The sequence below is a fragment of the Ochotona princeps genome, chromosome 18 (assembly GCF_030435755.1).
Source record: "Ochotona princeps isolate mOchPri1 chromosome 18, mOchPri1.hap1, whole genome shotgun sequence".
Classification (NCBI taxonomy): domain Eukaryota; kingdom Metazoa; phylum Chordata; class Mammalia; order Lagomorpha; family Ochotonidae; genus Ochotona; species Ochotona princeps.
In genome coordinates, this window is record NC_080849.1 from 45,396,911 (window position 1) to 45,417,532 (window position 20,622).

Sequence of the window (20,622 nt, forward strand, 5' to 3'; positions counted from 1 at the left end):
AATTGATGATTGGATCAATGCGAAAGAAACAAATTTTAATATTTCTTTTTCTTGAAAGTTGGAATCGCAGAGAGTGGGAGAGAAAAAGAGAAATATTTTCCATCTTCTGGTTCCCTTCTCAAATCCACAGCTGGGAGCTAAGAGCTTCTTTTGGATGTCCCACATGGGTATAGGAGCCCAGGGCCAGTCTGATGCTTTCCCAAGCCAGCAGTAGGGAATGGATCACAAGTGGAGAAGGCAGCACCTCACAGGACGATGGTGCTGCAGGAAGAGGATTAGCCTGTAAACCACCACACTGGCCCTAAAATAAAATATTTTATAAACAGAATGGTAAAGTAAACAAATGAAAATTTGTGAACTGCAATTAGATCAATGTTAAGGGACATTTACAGCTTAACTGATCTCATTAGTAAAGAATCATATAAAATCAGCTGTGTGTTTAACTTAAGAAACAAAAAGAACAAATTAAACACAAAGTGATCAGAAGCAGAGGACAAGTAATAAGGAAAATATTTGAAAATATTGGTAAGACTTAAACCCACAAAGCATCTGATCGGTGTGTCAGCTTAGGTCTGTGGACTTTAAAATAACATGAAATAATTAGTACTGTCACAACAAATGTCAAATCTCAAATCAAAGGACAAACACTGAGGAAACCATTAGTTATCAGAATTGGCGCAAATAAAGGTAGAAAAGCAAAATATTTCCTGACGAAAAGAAAGCAGAAATCATGTCTTAAATTTCCTGGCAGGGAGCAGGCACTTAGTCCAATCAATTAAGATTCTCACAGTGCCCGGGTCCAATTCCAGCACTGCCAAGTGCATTTTCCTTCCAGTGTTGATTGTGGGAGTGATGGCTCTAACAGTTGGGTTGCTGCTAATCTCATGAGATATCTGGATGGAGTTCTTGGCTCCCAGTGGAAACAGTGACCCAGTCCTAGCTGCTGCAGGCATTTAGGGAATGAACCAACAGATGGAAGCTCTTGTTCTCTTTCTCTCTGCCTGATATGTGATATCTACCTATCAAATGAGTAAAAGCTTTGAAAATAAAATAAATGAGGTTTCATTGCAAAACACAAACCAAAAACAAAAACAAAACCCTACAGATTCAGATACTGTCACTAATTGAAGTGTGTAAGCAGACTTTAAAATGTCTGTGGAAAACAGAATTGACCTTTGGCCAAATCAAATGTTAACCTCCATTCTTGGGGTTTTCAATTTAATCACAACAATAGAAGTTGTCAGTCAAGATCTTCTGATGGCATTGTTTTGAACAAGCTAGGCAAAATTGCTACTCAGGCTCTTGGATGGGTTTTGTCCCCAACTTCTGCTCATTAGTTGATGGTCCATTTTTTTTTAAAGATTTATTCATTTTATTACAGCCAGATATACACAGAGAAGGAAAGACAGAGAGGAAGATCTTCCGTCCGATGATTCACTCCCCAAGTAAGCCGCAACGGGCCGATGCACGCCGATCCGAATCCGGGAACCTGGAACCTCTTCCAGGTCTCCCACGCGGGTCCAGGGTCCCAATGCATTGGGCCGTCCTCAACTGCTTTCCCAGGCCACAAGCAGGGAGCTGGATGGGAAGTGGAGCTGCCGGGATTAGAACCGGCGCCCATATGGGATCCCAGGGCTTTCAAGGCAAGGACTTTAGCCGCTAGGCCACGCCGCCGGGCCCGATGGTCCATTTTTTTTCTCCAAAATTATGAGTAGTTTTGGTTCTTGATGCCAACAGGTGATATCTTGACAGTGCTTGGAAACTTTACACACAAGTGATGGTTTACACCTTGGAGATACTAGATAGTAAATGAAGAACAATTTCTTCTCCAGATTTACATACAGGAGAGATGACAATAGAGGAGACAAAGGAACAACTATTTTTTGGAGACAGGGTAGAATGGGCCAGGGACTCTGAATGGAACCCTAAGGAATGTTAATAAAAGCATTCCTTAGGCAAGATTATCTTTGATGACTTGAATATGTATGTTGAACAAAACTATGTAATGCTTTTCAATTATAAACACAAGGCATGAGCACCTTCACTCATGCAAACATGTACTTGAATTCATGTATTCTTGTTCAAATCTATTCTTTGAGATTAATATCACATACTTTTTTCCACTCTGTATAGCATCAAGAGAAAACCTGAACAGAGGTATGGTTCTCATCTCATGACACTGATCATTGCAGTTGGCACTGTGACATAGCATGTTCACCGAGGCTTGCGAGGCCAGCATCTCAGCATCCCAAACTGGTGAGCCAGTTCACCCTCCAGCTGCTCTGTTTCCAGGCCTGCTTGCTGCTACCATTTCTTGGAAAGCAGCAGAGGATGGTTCCAGTGCTGGTACCCTTGTCTTCCACATGGGAGACCTAGCTGGAGTTTCAGGCTCATGGTTTTGGTCTGGCCATTGGAGCCATTTAAGGAGTGAACCAGTGGATGCAAGGACCCTTTCTTTCTCTTTTTTATTCTCTCTGTCACTCTTTCAAATGAATAAAACTTTTTTTTTAAAAAAAGAGCAAATCATTTTGCATCATGAATCCTAATTTCCTCATCTCTTAGAAATGATAAGGGTAGACAAGCTGACACTGCAAAACTTTAAACTTTCTTGTCCTATGGTATTGAACTTGGTACACCAGTGATCTATGGAAAAAAATTGAATTACAAGAATTCCTTCCTTCCATTGAATATGTCTTTTTGTGCCTAGAGGCAAAATTCTATTAAGTATATCTCCAGTGTTCCCTTGTGGGTGGACCAAGACGAGCCAGCAAAGTAGATTCCTCAAGGAAAAGGACTGTTTCTCAAGTTCTTACCATTTGGTGCTACAGATTTGCCGTAACTCCATCCCTCCAGATCCCAGCAGGTAGCCCCTGTACCCAGTGCCAATTCTAGCAGGAGGTGGATGAGAGCTTCCTGCCCTTACTCGTTTCTATGAAGTTCATCTTTCCTTTGTCTCGCCTGCACCTCTTAAAGCAAAACTTCCCATAAAGTTTCTTTACGGACTTTTGGAGAGAATTCTGATCCCTGGAGTACCTTGATTAACTAGAGTACTGATATTTATGTTTAAATTATCAAATTTATTTTCATATAAATTTATCTAGTAGTTCACAAATACATTCCACATCAAAGAAAAACAAATCCAGGCAGTGACTAATATAAGAGTTCATTTTAAATGTTCCCTTTAGTTGCCTCTTCAGTATTCCTTTCAAATCCTCTATCCAAACTCCCAGTGATCCATCTTTAGAACAAATGCGAAGTACAAGCACAGACACTGCTAGGAGACTGACACCCTGCTCATAGGGGGCAATAACTAAATGTTTTGACGTAAAATGCTTCTCAATAGATAGTCAACTGAATTATGATGTGAGCATAGATATAATACATTAGATTTCATCTTCCTTGGGTATCATGCCCTTCTTAGCAGTACTGACAGCAATTTGAAAGCAGTATTTTCTTCATGTTCCTCACATTCATCTGTGGATTGCACCGGGAGATAGAATGCCTGATTTAGATTCTTGTGCTCCTGCGTTTGGATTCTAGGTGTGTTTTAGGGACCCTAAATTTTTGTCTCTCAGTGGTTTGGCCTCCCCATTCATAGACACATACTTTCACACTATTTTCAAAATCACTACCCAGTCTTCGCTTGCTTAGGGGAAGAGTGCTCTCCATTGAAAATATATAGTGGTAGTAACATTTCAAGGTGATTCTTCCTTCACATTTTATCAAGAAATGGTCACTACTAAAATTCATTCTTTGTGAATTTGCAAATTCATTTTCAGCTAAATTACAATGTTCTTAGCAAATTTCTCTTATTGCATCCTGATAGAGGTTAAGTAGCCCTTGGAACATAGATCTAGAAGTGATTAAAACAAATTCCCTTATCAGCTTACATTAGTACAAATACCTAGCCATGGGTGAAAGAAATTGTTCCTTTATTTACAAAACACTTAGTTTTGTTAGATGGTGATAACCTTGATAAAAGTGACTCCAAAAATTTTTAAAAAGAAAACATGAAAAAAGTGCTTGTGATGCAAGAAGTATTGTGAAAATAACAGCTAAGTGTTCTAAAAGCTAAGGTAGAAAATGAAACTTTCCTGGTGTAATTGCAAGCAAACAACTGTATATAATTTGAAAGGGCAAACATATAATCATGTACTCATCAGGGAATAATTACGATAGGATTTGGATAACCTTGGATGAGACTTGAAGGAGGACATAGTTCATCTCCAACTATCCTGTAACAGCAAAACGGATGAGCCTTTACTTTCCATAGTTCATCTTGTACATTTCTACTTTATAATAAAGAGGAAGACTAAGCATTCTATAGAAGCCAAACTTCAAAGGTTAATTGTTGGTGTTTGTGCAGGCTGGCATTATATGGTTCAGTCCTCTATGGTGATGCAGGGAAGAGGCAATGAACACAGCTTCCCACCACTCCCGTGACCTAAAGGGGAGACAGCTGGAACCACCATTGAGCTGGTCACTAAGCTTGGTTGTTTGGTAGCATATTAATTGTGTTTTCCACTTAAAATGTTTTAATCCTATGATGCATTTTTTTGGAATGCAACCAGCTGTAAATTGAGGAGGATTTGTATAACAAAATTATTCAAAACTGAAAATACTGGACAAGTATTAGATTATTACCACTTCTATATATTCTGAAGTCATTAATACTAACATTTGATGTTTTCATGAAATATTAACATGTATATTGAAAAAGTAATAAGAGTTTACATAGCTTTCTCTAGTGGATAAGAGAAATTGCTCTTGTCTAGTCTGTACTCCTGACTATGCAACTGTCTTCATTCATGGTTCCTAAACTTCGCTCTGAGGAACCTAGGGTATTATAGTGGACTCACAAGGGCATTATGGTTTATCTTTCTAGTTTAAAAGAAGCATAGCAATAACAGATGACTGTTAAACCCTATGCAAACTACTATTTCAATATAATCACAGTTTGAATACGATCATGCTACATTCCTTCTGATTACCTCAATCTGGGACAACTACGCTATTTGTGGTTGCTATGAAGACAAGTGTTGTATTCACATCAACATAAAATGCAAAGTGAGAGTGGTAGTGTCTAACATGATTCATGAACCTGAGACACACCATAGTGCAACAAAAATGACCAATATCCCATTTGTAAGGAACTGGAGTCTGTAAAGAATTTCTAAAAATGTATTGGTCTCTTATTTTCAAGTGGCTATTATAAGTCAGAAAGAAAAAAACTATTCACTCAAATGGACCTAACTACTTAGTGCTAAACCAGAAACCAGGAGCTTTTTGTAATCTCCAGAACTCTACCTTCCCAGTCCTTAAGCAGAGTGCTGGATCAGAAGTGGAACAGCTGGGACGAAAACTAGCACGCATATGGGATGCCTGCGTAGCAGGCAGAAACTTAGCCTACTACATCATGGAGCTCGTCCTAGTTTTTGTTTATTTTTTAAAATAAAATCATATCTTGTGATTCTTCACTTCATCCTAAGACAAATAAGAAATTCTGTTCTCTGATGCATATTTTTTAAGACTCAATCACCTTCCTTGACAGGAAATGTAACAGAGAAGGGTGAAGGTAATTTCAGATTTACAGAATAGTTAGTTTGCATTTCATCCTGGCACTGATGTTTTTAAGGTTTGGCAAGATTGCATCGGAACCCTCATTTCATGTATCTTAATAGTTGAAAGTATAAGCCGAGTTAACAAACTGTTAAAATTTGTTCAGTCTCTTACCATGTCAAGTAATATCTTCATCATGATCTACAAGGCTGCATCCTATATTCTAAGAGACTTTAGAGTCCAACATGGAAATGTGACAGTGAATGGAGGGTCATCAATGGAAATGTACCTCTTCCTGCACTAGGAGCATTCTACACCAAACATGCCTCAGTCGCCTTCTAAGACTTGGTGAGTAGCTACCCTCAGTTGTCACTGCACGACCCTTGGTCATGCACTTCCACAGCACAGGGGATTCTTAACATAATGGATTCTGCGGTTGGCAGAAGAGGGGAGACATTGTGTGCTCCTCAGAAATGATTTGGGGCTGCCCTGATAGAGAAAATTTGTTAAGAGCAATTGAACAAAAGTTCCCCCTAGAGACAAACCTTAGCTCTAGAGTCCTGGCCCCATTCAGAGCCAGTAGACTGCCAGAAGGGAATCCTCTAAAGGATGTATTCATTTACCAAGGATTTTTAACAGTTTTAGGGGTTGGTGTTGTAGCATAGTTAGCAAAGCCTCAACCTGGGATTCTGGCATCTCATAAGGGTCCCAGTTTAATTCACAGTTGTTCCACTTCCAGTTCAGCTCCCAATTAATGGCCTGGGAAAAGCAGCATAAAATGGTTCCAGAACTTGGGTTCCTGCTACTCATAGGAATGACTCAGATGGAGTTGTAGGCTCCTGGCTTTGGCTTGACCTAACCCTGGAATTTAAGCAATTTTGGGAGTAATAAGTAGGTGAAATCAATATGGCTTTTTCTCTCCTTCTTTCTGTAACTCTGAATTTCAAAACAATAAATCAATTGAAAAAAAGAACTTTTTCCTAGATGCAACCTCTTCCTTCTTAAACACTTCCTTTCAGAATCATGTGTGCTCTCGGGTGTGTGGGTTTTCCTTTTGTCAGCATGCAGAAAACACAAAACACATTTGACAAATGGCAGCCTTCAGCCTTCTGCTCCTGCAATATTTCTGGCATCACTTGAGTGTGTCAGATCAGCACTTTGGTCAGCATGCCTAACACGCAGGATAGGTCACAATGTCTCCCTTTGCAGAACAGTTTGAACTGCCAGAGCAGTTAGGATATGAGCAAAATGGAAATTCTGGAAAATCCTTAGACCCCAAGGATAGGATTTATATCTAGCCTGAAAGTTCTATGAGAACTGATATGTGACCTTGAGCAATAGCCTCCTTAATTTGTTCATGAATTACTCTTTAAAACATTGAAGGAGCCCCAAATGGTAAGCCTGACACATAGGTAAACCCAGAATATAAAATAAAGTGTATTAGTGACCTTCACTTCCTACCTACTCTGATGAACAGTATGCCAATCTCTTGTTCTGTAACTTTAATGTCTGAGTGAAGGAGCAGGTATTGTGACACAAAGGGTTAAGTTGCTGCTTGGTTCACCTGCATCCCATATCAGATCCCAGATCCAGCCCACTACTCAGCTTCTGATCCAGTTGCCTGCAAATACATCCTGGGAGGCAACAGAGAATGGTTCAATAGCCTAGTGCCCTTGCATATACCTTGGAGGCCCATCCGGAGTCCTAGGCTTCTGACCTCAGCCTGACCCAGTTGGGTAGTTGCCTGCAGCTGGGGAGTGACCTAAGGGATGTAACCTCTCTCTCACTCTTTCTCTAATGCTCTGCCTTTAAAATAAATGAAAAATATTCGAGATACAGGGGTGATTTTTAAAAAATCATATCTCAAAAATTAAACTCAAAATAAAGCAACTTCATTATTAACTTCCGTTTATGACTGTGACTTTTCTTTGATGTTTTGTGAAATTTAAGAAAAATTTAAGAAAAATTCAGGTATTGTTCATTGCAAAGTATAAGTATTTAAAAACTATGTATAAGCACTAAAGAGAAATTAAAAGACTCTTAAGTACGTATGTCTTTCCTCTGTGGAAAATGCTTTCTCTGCTTCCACATTTGCTAGAAACCCTCAACGCTGTGTTAAAAAGAGGGCCTGGATTCCAATCAACAGAGAATATGTCATATTTATCTCTCCTCCATGTCTTACTTCCAAACACTGATTTCCCAGGCTCCACCTTTCCCATAACTGTACTAAGAATATTTTCTCAGAGTTTGACATCAGCAGCAGCTATTGCCACAAGTAGTTTTTTTTTTGGTTTGTTTGTTTGTTTGTTTGTTTGTTTGTTACCAGGACAATTGGGAAAGAGGCAGAAGAAATAGAGCATAGGAAAGAAATTTTTAAATGTTTACTGATTTAGACTTGCTGGTTGGGAGAGAGAGATTTGGGCAACACCCTTAGTCCAAAAGGTCTCAAAAGGCTGCTGTCACAGGTTGGTCTTTGCCTATATTGGACTGTGAGTCTACCTCGATGAGTCACAGTTTCTTTTATGATAAAGATGCCCAAATGGACTTTTTAGAATTCTTCATCTTTTGAAAAGCAAAGTGGTAGAACAAGGCAGAGACAGAAGAGATCTTCCATCCACTGTCTCACTCCTCTCAGGACCATAACAGTGAGAGCTGAGTCAAGCTCAAGCAGGGCCAGGAACCCCAGCTGGATCTCCCTATGAATAGGGGGTCCATGAACTTGGACTGTTTCCCATACATGCTAGGACGTGCTTATAGGGAGCAGGATCGAGTGGAGCATCTGGAACATCAACTGGGTGTGCTGGAATGGGATCTGGTGTCAAAAGAGCAGCTTAATCAGCTGTGCTAGAATGCCATCAATATAATATATACATTTGATCTCATCTTTTATTTGAAAGAGAGGCCACTAGATTTTCTTCCTTGGAGCCATATTCTGGCATCCCAGGTAAAACCAGCTGCCCACAACAGAGCATCCCATATGGGCACTGCTTCTGTCCCAGGTGCTGTTCTTCCCATCCAGCTCCCAACTAACGGCCTGGGAAAGCAGCAGAAGATGATCCAAGTGTTCGGTCCCCTGCCACTCATGTATGTGACGTAGACAAAGCTTCTGGCCTCTGTAGAGCCATGTGGGGAGTAAACAAGTAAATGCGAGATTCTCTCTCTCTCTCTCTCTCTCTCTCTCTCTCTATCTCTCTCTCTCTCTCTCCTCCCTGGCCTTCAGATAAATAAACACTCTTGTGCAAACAAGTTGCTTCCTGCAACTGAGACTGCATTGTGCAGTAGCCCCTTGTCAAAAGTCAGTCATTAGACAGTGCACTTTATTGTGAAGTGTATGTTTTAGCTGAAGATTGTCCTTCTACTCTTTCTTTGCTTTCTTGTTCAGTATAGCTCTGGAAAGACAGCCTGGGGTGTAGAAAGAGATGAAGCCATATCAACTGCCTTCTGACTTATGTTTTTTTGAAATTTGAGAAAACAAAGATGCTTTGAATTTAAACTAAATAAAATGTATAATTTAAATGTAAATAAATAAAATGTATGAAACAGCAATAACAGGGCCTCTACCACACACTGACTGGTGTAGATTTCAAATCTCTTTGTTAGGTGTAAAACTAAGTAAGTTGCTGTTCTCAGATTGGATGTTACTGTTAGCTCACTATTTAGAATGATGTTAGATTACAATAATAATGTTAAATTATATACAGGTGTGTTCTCCTGTTAGGTAGGGGAGGCATGTAAGAACAAGTTAATGCAACTCTCTAACCTACCTGGTGGTTATGTTTCTTATTTCAGGTAAATGGATTAGAAAGCTCGCTTCTATTCCAGATTCTATATATGTGGATGCTGTCAGTTCAGTCAGTACTTTGACAGGACATCCCACATGGGCCCTGGATCCTGCCCCAGCAGCTATACTCTGATCCAACTCACTGCAAATGATTTGGGAAAAGCACTTTCAGATGGTTTGTCATTACGGCTTCTAGGTTATCAAATGTAACCTAGAAGCTGGATAATTTTTTTTCTGTTCCAGTCCTTCTTCTATCCCTATCAAGAGGCAATCCATTAAATGCAGAGACATACAGAGTAGATGAATCCCAGACTACCTCCTGGGTGCTCAGCTTGGTTCTGTGTATGAGTTGTATCTTCTGCAACACTCCAAATCCAACAGGTGCACTCAGCCTACAAGAACATCTGAGTGTTCTACTGGCCTGTCTCCATGAGGCCTGTGCTGCAAACCACATTACTACAAAGCTGGAACAGAATGATGGACTTGCGACTGCCTATGAAGTACTACAGTATTGTTAATAATATGTGGAAAATCAGTTGTGAGGAGAGAATTTGGGGAGGGGGACAGGAAAGCCCAGACCTTATGAAATTGTGCCATAAAATTCAAATTAAAAAAGAAAGAAGTACAAGAGAAAAAAATAAATACTGACTCCATTTATTTTATTTTATTTTATTTTTTTAAGCAAACATTTATTAAACTATAATAAAAACATTCAATTAAATTACAAAACCTGAGCAAGAAAAACAAACGGCACATGCTTAACTGTCGTTGACATTCAAATAAAATTTACATTCCCAAAATATTATACAGTAATTAGAAAATACCAGCCAAAGTAATATTAGGATACTTTTACGTGCGATCTCAACAAATTTGAACAGAAGCAAATTTTAACAAAGGTAAATTTTACAGTGAAACATAGCGGTAGATTAAGGATCTTAACATGTTTGTTTTACTGCTACTTGACACTATGATACAAAAATAAGAGGATTTACTTCACATTTTTAATAAATTTCTCATGGGCTATTGAGTGCCTTACTAGTGAAAAGAATTAACTGGCTAATCTCATCAATCCATTTTGTACATTTAGTAGGCATCATCTCTGCCCTACCTAACTCTTCATGCAATTCACAGCACACAAATTGTTATCATATTAAATACATAATCAACTCGGACTTCTCAACAACAAGGAAATTAGTAAACCATCAAATGGACTGCTTACCATACACTTTCCTCATAACTAAATAATACACAAAAAAATCAAAATAATATTTGTCATCACTCTAAACTATTGCCAGCAACTGACGAAAACTGCCAATTTGCCATATTCATGTTCACAACATGCTAAATATACTCTGCTGTTACTTCATCCATGAAATGCCAACATGCCTAGAACAGAGAATTTTCACCATCTCTTGTCGTGGGACCTGACTTGCAGCAATCTATATTTAGATCAGAACTCCATGGGCACTTGATGAACTCTACCTTTCCATGTTGGCTTTCTTATATGAGAGAGAATATATGGTATTTATTCTTTTGTGATTGACTCATTTCGCTGAGCATAATAGTTTCTAGTTGGGACCACCTGGATTTGAATAGAATAATATCGTTCTTCTTGACAGCTGAATAATATTCCATTGAATAGATGTACCACAGTTTTTTTAACCATTCTTCCTTAGACGCACATCTGGTTTGTTTCCATGACATTGCTATTGTGGATTGTGCTGCTGTGAATATAGGATTACAGATCCCCTTCTCGTATGCAGATTTCACTTCTGTTGGGTATATTCCTAAGAGCGGGATTGCTGGGTCATATGGCAGGTTTATTTGCAATTTTCCAAGCACTCTCCATATGGATTTCCACAATGATTGTACTAGCCTACACTCCCACCAGCAGTGAAGGAGGGTACCTTTTTCCCCACATCCACGCCAGCATGTGTTGTTTTTCGAATTCTGAATGTAGGCCAGTCTCACAGGAGTTAGGTGGTACCTCAAGGTGGTTTTCATTTGTATCTCTCTGATGGCTAGAGAGCCTGAGCATCTTTTCATATATTTATTAGCTATTTGTATCTGTTCTTTTGAGAAACATCTGTTCATTTCCTTTGCTCATTTTGCTACAGGGTTTATTTTTTCACTATCCTTGGGTTTCTGAAGCTCTTTGTAGATCCTAGATATTAGTCCCCTGTCACTTGTGTAGAATGCAAGAATTTTTTCCCATTCTGTAGGTTGTTTCTTCACTTTTTAAATTGTTTCTTTTGCTGTGCAGAAACTTTTTAATTTGATATAGTCCCATTTGTTCATTTTGGATTTGATCGCCGTTGCTTTAGGCGTCTTTTCTAAAAAGTCTTTCCCTGTTCCTATATCTTGGAGTGTGCTTCCTATGTTTTCCTTTAGTAGTTTAATAGTTTCTGGATGTAGATTTAAGTCCTTGAGCCAGTTAGAGCTGATTTTTGTATAGTGCGACAAGTACGGGTCCTGCTTCTTTATTCTACAAGCTGCTATCCAGTTGTCCCAACAGCTTTTATTGAATAGACCAGGTTTTTTACCTAGATTGTTTTCTGTTTTCTTGTCAAAGATTAGTTGACTATACATGTGTGGATCCCCTTCTGGTGTTTCTATTCTGTTCCACTGATCTTCTTCTCTGTTTCTATACCAGTACCAGACTGTTTTGATAACCACTGCTCTGTAGTATGTCTTGAGGTCTGGAATTATGATTCCTCCAGTTTGATTTCTATTTTTCAAGACAGCTTTAGCTATTCGTGGTCTTTTGTGGTTCCAGATGAACTTCTGTATCATCTTTTCTATTTCTGAGAAGAATATTGCTGGGATTTGATTGGAATTGCGTTGAATCTATATATTGCTTTCGGTAATATGGCCATTTTGATGATGTTGGTCCTGCCAATCCAAGAACATGGTAAGTTTCTCCATTTTTCAAGATCTTCTTCTATTTCTTTTTAAAATGATTTATAGTTTTCATCATAGAGGTCTTTCACATCTTTAGTTAACTTAATTCCTAGGTATTCAAGATTCCTTTATCTATTTTAAAGGGAACTGTACTTACAATTTCTTCCTCAGTGGCGGAATTCTTTGTATACATGAATGCCATTGATTTGTGTTCATTAATTTTGTATCCTGCTACTTTGCCAAAGTCTCTTATGAGTTCCAATAGTCTTTTGACTGAGTCTTTTGGTTCTCCTATATAGAGAATCATGTCATCTGCGAATAGCGATAATTTTAATTCCTCATTTCCAATTTGTATTCCTTTAATTGCTTTTTCTTGTCTAATAGCTCTGGCAAGAACTTCCAAAACTATATTGAAGAGTAGCGGTGAGAGTGGACATCCCTGTCTAGTTCCAGATTTTAACGGGAAGGCTTCTAGTCTTTCCCCATTTAGTATGATATTGGCATTGGGTTTATCATAAATTGCTTTGATTATGTTGTAGAATGTTCCTTCTATGCCTATCTTATTTAGGATTTTTAACATGAAGTGGTGTTGGATTTTATCAAATGCTTTCTCTGCATCTATTGAGAGGATCATATGGTTTTTATGAGTCAACTTGTTGATGTGATGTATCACATTTATTGTTTTGCGAGTGTGACTCCATTTTTAAAAAGTCATATTCTTTGATTATTTTATTTTATATTTATTAATTTTGATTTATTTGTAAGGCAGAATGAGCAACGGAGTGAGCAAGGGAAAGACTGAATTTCCATTCCTCTTGTTCATTACCCAATTACCTGAACTAGCCAGGTCTAGGCTGAGCCAAAGCTAGGAGCCAAGAACTACACTGGGGTCTCCCACATGCATGACAGAAGCTTGAATATTTGCACCACTTTCTTCCATTTCCCAGGGCATGGATTAGCAGGAAGCTGAACTGGATGGAAATGGAGGCATGAGTTAATCAATGACACTCTGATATGAATAAAGTATCCTAAGTAGTGGTTTAATCAGGTACAATGTGATACTCAATCCAACTCTTTTCTTTTTTAAAAAAGATTCATTTTTTATTCTTATCACAAAGTCAGATATACAGAGAGGAGGAGAGACAGAGAGGAAGATCTTCCGTCCGATGATTCACTCCCCAAGTGAGTGCAATGGCCGGTGCTTTGCCAATTCAAAGCAAGGAGCCAGGAACTTCTTTCAGGTCTCCCACATGGGTGCAGGGTCCCAAGGTGTTGGGGCGTCCTCGACAGCTTTCCCAGGCCACAAGCAGGGAGCTGGATGGGAAGTGGGCTACCAGGATTAGAACCGGTGCCCATATGTGATCCTGGCACATTCAAGGCGAGGACTTCAGTCACTAGGTCACTGTGCCGGGCCCGCAACTCTTTTATTTTTTAAAGTGTTATTTAGTAGTTTTCAAACATATATTTCTTGGCTGACACAGTGGAACATCAGGCTAATCCTCCTCCCTGTGACACAGGCATCCCATATGGGTACCAGTTTGATCCTGGCCACTGCACTATCCATCCAATTCCCTGCTAATGGCCTGGAAAAAGTCCTTGGGACCCTACACTCAGGTGGGAAACCTGGAACTAGCTTCTCGCTCCTACCTTTGGATCAGTTTGTCTTTGGATGTTGCAGCCATTTAGGGAGTGAACCAACAGATGAAAGACCTCCCCTCTATAATTCTTTCTCTGTAAAATTTGCCTTTGCCTTTCAAATAAAAATACATACACATTTTTAAAATTGGGTTTCTTGACAGTAAGTTTTAAAATTTAAATCCTGATTTAGCATTGAAAATAAGCATACTATATATACATAGATAGATAGATATGTACATATACTTTCACTTGTATGTATGTAGTTTGAATTTTTAAATGTTCTGGTCCATAAAAAGGAGGTGGAGTCTGGGGAAAAAAGCCTCATTTTGAGAATCATCAACAAGAATTTGAATGAAAAAGTTGGCAGAAGAATGCTTCTCTGATTCTAAATGTCAGGAGGAAACATCACAGTATTAAAGAACAAAAAGGCAGAGACCTAATTTGTACAGTACTGTGGATGGATGACTTTTGGCACCACTTGCTCATCATTTATTACATAAAGTTCTGCCTTGAGTACGCAGGCACTGTCTTGCCAGAATTTTAGAAATTCCACATTGATCTTATTCATGATGATAACCTGCCAGTGCAAAATTCCATGCAGACTCTAATCCTTTATTAAGCTTCTTCCTGAAAGGTGAAGTTAGGATGGCTGTTTTGTGAGTGTTTAAGCAATGGGTGATGTTATCTTACATTTTTTACTTTAATATGTAGGTGCTCTTATCACTCAAGAACATACACACAGATACTGCTTGAGGTTGCATTAGGAACTTAAAACATGAAACCTTGGCTTGGCATAGTGACTCAAATGGCTAATCCTTCCTCTTCAAGCCTTGGGATCCCATATAGGTCCAGTTTGTGTTCTGGCTGCTCCACTTCCCATCCAATGCCCTGTTTATGACCAGGGACATGAGAGGAGATGGCCCAAAGCCTTGGACCCACATGGGAAACCCAGAAAAGGCTTCTGGCTTCTGGCTCCAGATAAGCTCAGCTCTGACCATTGTGGCCATTTAGGGAGTGAACCAGTGGATGAAAGATGTTTCTCTCTGTGTGTCTCCTGAGCAGCTGCCTTTCCAATATAAATTAATAAATGAGATGTATTAAAAGAAAATAGGAAAAACAAGCAAATGAAAACATGGGACCCTGAGGGCTCTGACAGAAGACAAAGAGAAGCAACCTGCTGCTCTAATTTGTTCATACACTTTCTTGGGGCAGGACCCCTCATTCTGCCATCTTCACAGCTGAGATCCCATCCGGAACCTACCCTGGATAATAGTCACTGGCTTTAAATTCAAAACCCCTTGCATTGCGCAGCTGCTATTTAAAACCTGGCTTATGAAGAGATATAAAGGTCCCCATCTCAGGATGACCATCCCAACTGCAAGACTCCACAAAGCATCAACCAAGACCCTTGGTGCAATATCTCAACCTGGTTGCAGATTGGGAAGCATTATAGACAAGTGATTAAAAGCTATATGCATCACCTGTAGTTGTGCTTGTGTGTGTGAAATGTTGAGTCCACTGTGTTTGAATTGTGTAACTTTAGGCAAACCACATACCAAGGGATGGCAGTAATGTGAACCCTGGGAACTTGTTCTATTGTTGATAGTGAACAATGAATATGATGACTGAGCAGATGAGAAGGTAATTCCAGCATAGTTGATTGGACAAAGTGAAAACAGAAATTCTTATACTTTATAGACAAGGCAGGCATCTCAGTAAAAGAGTGGGAGTTCAGTACCCATTCAGACTTGGGCTTTTATGGAATGAAGATGGGTTTCCTATTTCTTCTCCCCTCCTTGCTCTTCTGGGAAAGTCTGGGTGGGAGATATTTGTGTGTGCCGTTCCCCTAAACCAACCTCTCCAGACAATACTGGCATTGAAGGTTTTTTCTATTATAGAAGTACTCCTTCAACACATTCACTATGACCTGGTTGGAGCACCTGTACCACTCCTTTAATTAAATGAATTCCTTTTAATAAGGAATAGGCAAGGACACTTTGGCCTAAGGTAAATAGACCAGAGATTTGTCCTTCTTGCGGGATTGTGTTCTTTCCATTTCATTGCACATAAACACATTTCTTTCCCCCTTTTATTTGGCCCCTGTTAAATGCATAGGCTAATGTCTACCTAAATGCCCTAACGATAATGACTACCATTAAAGATTGATGTGAAAATATGAAGCAGCAGGTAGAAGGACTATGCAGAGTTTAAAAATATATAAGAATTTATATTTTAGTTACACAGCCTTAGCTTTGGTCAATCAAAAACTTGGATTTATATTACAATTTCTTCACTGCCAATGTGAATATACTAAGGATAAGAATGAAGTCCCACACAACTCTGTATGCTTCTTGCCTAGTTCCATGTCTAGGCATGATGATAAAATGGTCTGTAATATTAATTTAAGAAACCCTGGAAAAACGTAGCTGAAATGATTATGGAATTTTACTAAATGCCTAAATAAATAGGCAGCTAGTTAGAATATAGAAAATTTTTCTTTTTTTAGTTGGAAGGCAGATTGACAGAGATAAGGAGAGATAGACAGATCCTTCATCCACTGGTTCACTCCCCAAGTAGCCACAGTGGTTGAAGCTGAGCTGATCCGAATCCAGAACCAGGAGCTGCTTCTGGGTCTCCCATGCCAGTATAGGGTTTCAAAGGTTTGGGCCATTCTCTACTGTTTTACAAGACCAAGAGCAGGGAGCTGGATGGTAAGCGGAACAGCTAGGACATGAGTCAGATCTGTATGGGATCCCAGAAAATGCAAGCTGAGGATTTAGCCTCAGCTACCGCACCAGGCCTTAGAAAATGGAAAAATTCTATTTTCTTTTGCATTTTTAAATTTTATTTATTTATTTGAAAAGCAGAAGCAATTCATCTCCTGATTCACTCCTCAAATGTCCACAAAAGCCTGGACTGAGAATGAGCCTTGGCCAAAGCCAAAATGCTGAACCAGGAATTCAATCCAGCTCTCTTCAATGAGTAGCCATCGGAGAAGTTGAGCTCAGTCGCCAGAGCCAAATATTAAACCTAACCAATGTTGTCCGAATTGACAAAGCATATCAAACTTGCTGTATCTAATACTAGATATAATAATAGCAAATTGATTTTGGGGTTAGCATTGTTGCCATGTGGGCTAAGCCATCGCTTGGGAAGTCTACATCCCACATCAGAGTGGTTGGGATTGAATGTCATCTCCACTTCTAATCCATCTTCCTGCTAGTGTATGCTCTGGAAGGCAGCACATGATGGCTCAAGTACATAGATCCCTACCTTGCAAATGGGAGATAAGGATGGAACTCCAATCTCCATCCTTCTGCCTGTCCCAGCTCAGGCTACTGTGGGCATATGGGCAATGAATCAGTAAATGGGAAACAATTCTCTCTCTCTTTCTAGCCCCTCACATGCACTTCTCAAATACGTAAACATAAAATGGATAAAGGCGATCACCTTCAAAAATATTTCTAAAGCCCTTTGGTTTTCATATGTATTTTAAATTCTCCAATCACAAAACTCCAACAGTGCTCATTAGAGCAGTCATAGCAAAAGTGCTAACACCAGGATTTTGAAAGATGATATTTCATGAGTTCCCTGCCCATACCCACCTCCACTCCCCACACTCTGGTCTGCCTTCTGGTCTGGAACTCCAAGTTTTATCTCACCCTCAGGCTGTTCCATGATTCATATTTTATCATTGTCCAATATCTTTGATTACAACTACTATAGACAATCTTTATTAAATCTGACCTGCAGCTGCTCCAGGCTCTAAATTAGACTTCAGAGAGCTTGATGTCAAACTCAGAATAACACAGAGAGAAATCAAGTTAGGCATTTTGAGCTCACATTTGAATAGTTTCCTCACATAAAGAAAACAACAACTGTGTACCATTCCTTCATCCACTGTTAACATTTTGATATGCCTCCTCCCAGACAAGCTCAGAGAAAGTTCTGTCATCTGCAAGCATAAGCAACAGTCTTGATTTGTATAAACAAAACCCAGTATCACACACACACACACACTAGTCATTCAGAGAACCAAGAGAAATGCTGAGCTGCTGGGCTTCAGGAAACAGGTTCCACAAAGCTCCCCTCTAGCAGCCCAGCAATATGGACTCCCTGGGGGGCGATTGCCTATAATAGCATCAGTTCTACCAACTTTCAGGCTTGGGGTTGGCAGTTTTAATTGGTCAGGATGGACTAGGTGCTGTTTCCTTGATAAATCAGCTCATACCAGGATAATCTGGGGCCTGCCTGGGTTACATACTTACTCCTGGAGCCAGTGGATCGAAAGCCTAACCAATTTCTTTACTTGAAACCCTTCCTGAGAGCTTGAAAGCAGAATGCGGAAAGAAACAGTTGTGTCATTGAAGGCCAAGAGCTGCTCCCTAGTAAAGGAGAAAATGATGGACATAAGAAGACATATTCCCTATATACACTTTATCACATGCATGTAAACATCTCAAGATGCTTATATGTATTACAATGAAAAACCTACACTCCGTTAAACTGCCCCTTTTCACTAGGTATTATTACAGTGTGGACCTATCTGCATGTATAGTCAAGAAGTTGAAATGTGGACTTAAACAGCCTTAAACCTGAGCCGTGCCACTTAGCAGTTTGGCCAAGATAGTGAAGCTCTCTCAATTACTTCATCTACAAAGCAGGGATACTGTCTCTTTCATGGAGCTTTTATGAAGCTCTGATGAAGTACTTTGTTAATATTAAAAGCACTTTAAATCACATCTGACATGTGACAATTGCTCACAAAAAATAGCCAGTTATTAATAAACACTCTTGTCTATAATATATCCTGAGATTGTATTTTCTGAAAACTAAGTGAATCCTTAAATGCAGAGTCTCTAGGTCAAAGCATGAGTGTATTTTTAGGACTCACATGACAACGTATGTCAAATCACCATTATCCTTTACTAAACATTTGCCCAAGGGCTCCTGATGCCATTCATGAAAAACGCTGAACATGAAAAATCTACCCTAGTTCCCTTTTAGGAAAACTGTACCGATTTGGAGTTCAAATCAGCAGCATATGCATGTTAATCTTTGCATCATATATATTACCAAAATGGTTTGCATCTTTTGCAGGATTATAAACAAAACACATCTAATTGTTTTTGCTACAGCATTTCTAGTAGCAGTCATCTAGTTCTTGCTGAAGCCTTCCAGCCACAGAAATCTCTCTCCACACATTAAGCAACAACCTCCACAATTAGAAAACCCGCCTTCTCTTATACTGAACCAGAAATCGGCCTGTTGGATTTCCCTATAAATTCCTGCTCCAAATCAATTTGCCTTTTTGCCATGCTTCGTCAGCAATCATGCAGGACTGTAATGCTTTCCTACTAAGTTGATGACATGATTGCTGAAACAGAGCAGGGTCGGGGGGAGGGCGAAATAGATGAGGTTTGAAGAACGTGAAGTCCAAAGAGAAGGCTCCAAGTGGCTGGTGTTCAGTCTGAAAGGGCTTCCTGCCAGGTGGTACTAATCTTTGTTGGAAAGGCAAGGAGTGCTAAAACCGAAGGATTGCCAAAGCTGACTACCACTGCCAGAGTAACCCTGACTGGAAGAGAAGGGATGCCTTGTCTCCTCCTTCCACCTTCTAATCTCTTCCAATGAGATCTTCTACGCACAGGACTGAATTCCAAACCAGCAAGCAAGGGTTTCTGGAATATAGTTTGCTTAATCCTATACCCAGTCAAATAGTCATAGTAAACAGTGCAGTAGACAGGTTTGGAAGCTAAGAGATAACCCACTAATTCCTTCTCCCTGACTTAAAACTCAGAGTTAAGAGAACTACTTAATAACTAATTTAATCCTGCTATTTTCTTTATCATCATAGAGTCACAAAAGCTTACTCGGCAAATTAAAAATGAATTTTGCCTTCAATTTCAGTTACAAGGGTCATCTTTAGACGGAATGTCCCATGTAAAAAAGTATTCAGGTACAGAAAACACGGTTGCTGTAAGCAGGTGTCCATTGCAGATTCTGTTCCCTGTAATGCCACCCGCTTCCTTCTGTTTCTCAGCTAGTTTGAGCTGACAATGGAGTGACTCAGATGCATTGAAATAGTTTGTAACTCATTACAGGCAGGCCCTACAACCCTCCAGAATAAGCCTCCCTCTAAACATCTGTTAGTCAACTGCTTTGCTTCATGATTTCTTTCGTTACAAACAAATACAGAGAATACTATCACAATACATGCAACATGGAACACCTGATTTGTTTCAGCAGTTTGATGAGAAGGATATTCCTCTGCAACTACTAAAATGGAAGACAGACACAGAAAACTCATGACCCCATGTTGGATGTGGAACTAATCATTCTCCATCATCTTTCTTTAAAGACCTTCATTTTTTCCAGTTATCACTTGGGCAGCTAATTTTTAGAAATGTCATTTGAAATCCTAATGGGAAATAGAATGAGCCCAGAGGGTTCTTCATGACTGGGTGCTTAAAAGATTCCAACTGACAAGCGGTGGTGATAAAGGCCGCTGTAGGCAACCTGGTAGCTGTCAATTCCTTCTTCGTTTTGGTGTGTACTCAGAAGAGCCTAATGCCAAGTGATGGAAAGCATTCTTCCTGCATTACCACCATCTGTTTCCTTGGCATGCACTACAAACAGCTGTGTTGCAGGCTTTCAAGCTGCTTAATGGTGTGTCACAGGGAGAAGTTATTGATAGAATTACTGCATCTTCTGAAAACGGGGCAATTTAATTTTTCTTTGCAAAG